This window comes from Schistocerca gregaria, chromosome X, assembly GCF_023897955.1.
Source record: "Schistocerca gregaria isolate iqSchGreg1 chromosome X, iqSchGreg1.2, whole genome shotgun sequence".
NCBI lineage: Eukaryota > Metazoa > Arthropoda > Insecta > Orthoptera > Acrididae > Schistocerca > Schistocerca gregaria.
In genome coordinates this window covers 180,909,279-180,912,370 of record NC_064931.1, presented here as the reverse complement: position 1 = coordinate 180,912,370, position 3,092 = coordinate 180,909,279, and positions in this window count along the sequence as shown.

The window sequence follows — 3,092 nt, the reverse complement described above, 5'->3', positions numbered from 1 at the left end:
GTCTGAAGGGTGTTTTGCTCAATAACGGAAATAAAACACCCTGTGTTTCAGTAGTTTACGCTAGTTTGACAAAAAAGAATTACGAATTCCTACAAAAGACGCTAAATTCATTAAAATACAATAAAAACAAATGGAAAATATGTGCAGATTTCAAGGTAATTGCTATGGTACTGGGAATACAACAAGGCTACAAAAATTATCCCTGTTTTCTTTGCGAGTGGGATAATCGAGACCGAAATTCTCACTATGTGAAAAAGAAATGGCCTAGGCGAAGATGGAAAGTTGGCGAAAAGAATGTACAACGTGAAAGTCTGGTAGCTCCTGAATATATACTACTTCCACCGCTTCACATCAAACTTGGCCTGATTAAACAATTCGTGAATGCCATGGATCCAACAGGCTGTGGGTTTGCATATCTAGCTACCAAATTCCCCCGTCTTTCAGCTGCAAAAATAAAGGAAGGTGTATTTGTGGGCCCACAAATCAGGGAGCTGCAGAAAGATGCAAATTTTGAAGCATGTTTAACTGATAAAGAAAAAACCGCATGGGACTGTTTCAAGATGATGTCGGAAAACTTCCTCTGAAGAAGAAGAGCTATTAACTACAAAGCAATGGTGAAGGATATGGTCAAAGCATATCAGGATTTGGGGTGCAATATGTGTTTGAAGGTACATATGATGGACTCTCATCTGGACTACTTCGCAGAGAGTTGTAGTGACGTATCGGATGAACATGGGGAAACATTCCATAAAGACATTTCTACCATAGAAAGGCGCTATGAAGGGAAGTGGGCACCTTCTATGTTAGCAGATTATTGTTGGAATATCATTCGAGAGAAGAAAGATTCATAATACAAGAGAAAAAAGTGATGTGCATTACAAGGCAGTGGCTCATTGTTTGTCAATTTTCTGTAATTTCTCATGTCAAATAAATGCTTCAAAGTGTATACACAAAGGTTACTCTGTTATATGTTAGATCCCACCCTCCATTAATGTGATAAACTCATAACATCATAAAGATGTGCGTTTGTTTGTCGAATTTCACCTCACGTTTGCTGCACTATATCGAAAACTGAAAAGAGAAATAAAATTCCGATTACTCATAAACTATCCCTGACCGAAAAAAAAAACAGTTTTCAGTTCAGCACTCAAAATACAACTAGGATCACAATATTTTTTATCAAAAATAGAAAAAAAGGTTTTTTTTGTAGAGCTGTGTTATTCATGAAGAATTATTTGCCCACATGTTTGAACTATAAATGACATGACGAAATTTTTTGTTCTGGATCTGGACAGAAACCCAGCAGATGTAGCCACTACTACCTAAAACACACTTTCGCACCTGCCCGGGACTTGATCAAGACGACAATCATCAATGCTGACTACCGTAAGGAGACGTGAAATATAAAGGTTTTTACCAGTATTAGTTAACCCTAACACATCTGAACTTGAAACGAAATGACGAAATTACACTCCTGGAAATGGAAAAAAGAACACATTGACACCAGTGTGTCAGACCCACCATACTTGCTCCGGACACTGCGAGAGGGCTGTACAAGCAATGATCACACGCACGGCACAGCGGACACACCAGGAACCGCGGTGTTGGCCGTCGAATGGCGCTAGCTGCGCAGCATTTGTGCACCGCCGCCGTCAGTGTCAGCCAGTTTGCCGTGGCATACGGAGCTCCATCGCAGTCTTTAACACTGGTAGCATGCCGCGACAGCGTGGACGTGAACCGTATGTGCAGTTGACGGACTTTGAGCGAGGGCGTATAGTGGGCATGCGGGAGGCCGGGTGGACGTACCGCCGAATTGCTCAACACGTGGGGCGTGAGTTCTCCACAGTACATCGATGTTGTCGCCAGTGATCGGCGGAAGGTGTACGTGCCCGTCGACCTGGGACCGGACCGCAGCGACGCACGGATGCACGCCAAGACCGTAGGATCTTACGCAGTGCCGTAGGGGACCGCACCGCCACTTCCCAGCAAATTAGGGACACTGTTGCTCCTGGGGTATCGGCGAGGACCATTCGCAACCGTCTCCATGAAGCTGGGCTACGGGCCCGCACACCGTTAGGCCGTCTTCCGCTCACGCCCCAACATCGTGCAGCCCGCCCCCAGTGGTGTCGCGACAGGCGTGAATGGAGGGACGAATGGAGACGTGTCGTCTTCAGCGATGAGAGTCGCTTCTGCCTTGGTGCCAATGATGGTCGTATGCGTGTTTGGCGCCGTGCAGGTGAGCGCCACAATCAAGACTGCATACGACCGAGGCACACAGGGCCAACACCCGGCATCATGGTGTGGGGAGCGATCTCCTACACTGGCCGTACACCTCTGGTGATCGTCGAGGGGACACTGAATAGTGCACGGTACATCCAAACCGTCATCGAACCCATCGTTCTACCATTCCTAGACCGGCAAGGGAACTTGCTGTTCCAACAGGACAATGCACGTCCGCATGTATCCCGTGCCACCCAACGTGCTCTAGAAGGTGTAAGTCAACTACCCTGGCCAGCAAGATCTCCGGATCTGTCCCCCATTGAGCATGTTTGGGACTGGATGAAGCGTCGTCTCACGCGGTCTGCACGTCCAGCACGAACGCTGGTCCAACTGAGGCGCCAGGTGGAAATGGCATGGCAAGCCGTTCCACAGGACTACATCCAGCATCTCTACGATCGTCTCCATGGGAGAATAGCAGCCTGCATTGCTGCGGAAGGTGGATATACACTGTACTAGTGCCGACATTGTGCATGCTCTGTTGCCTGTGTCTATGTGCCCTTGGTTCTGTCAGTGTGATAATGTGATGTATCTGACCCCAGGAATGTGTCAATAAAGTTTCCCCTTCGTGGGACAATGAATTCACGGTGTTCTTATTTCAATTTCCAGGAGTGTATTTCTACTACAACAAAACCATTATCGCCCTGTTAACTAACCACGAAAGACGTTTCATATACTCTCCTTCACAAGTAACCAAGTATGCATGTGCTGAAATTTGGAATGCTATGATTTAAAATATTGTGACGTCGTTTTCTACCCAGCACGTTATCCGATTGTTAACTAAGTAAAATCAGAAGTTAGAAATCCAATTTATC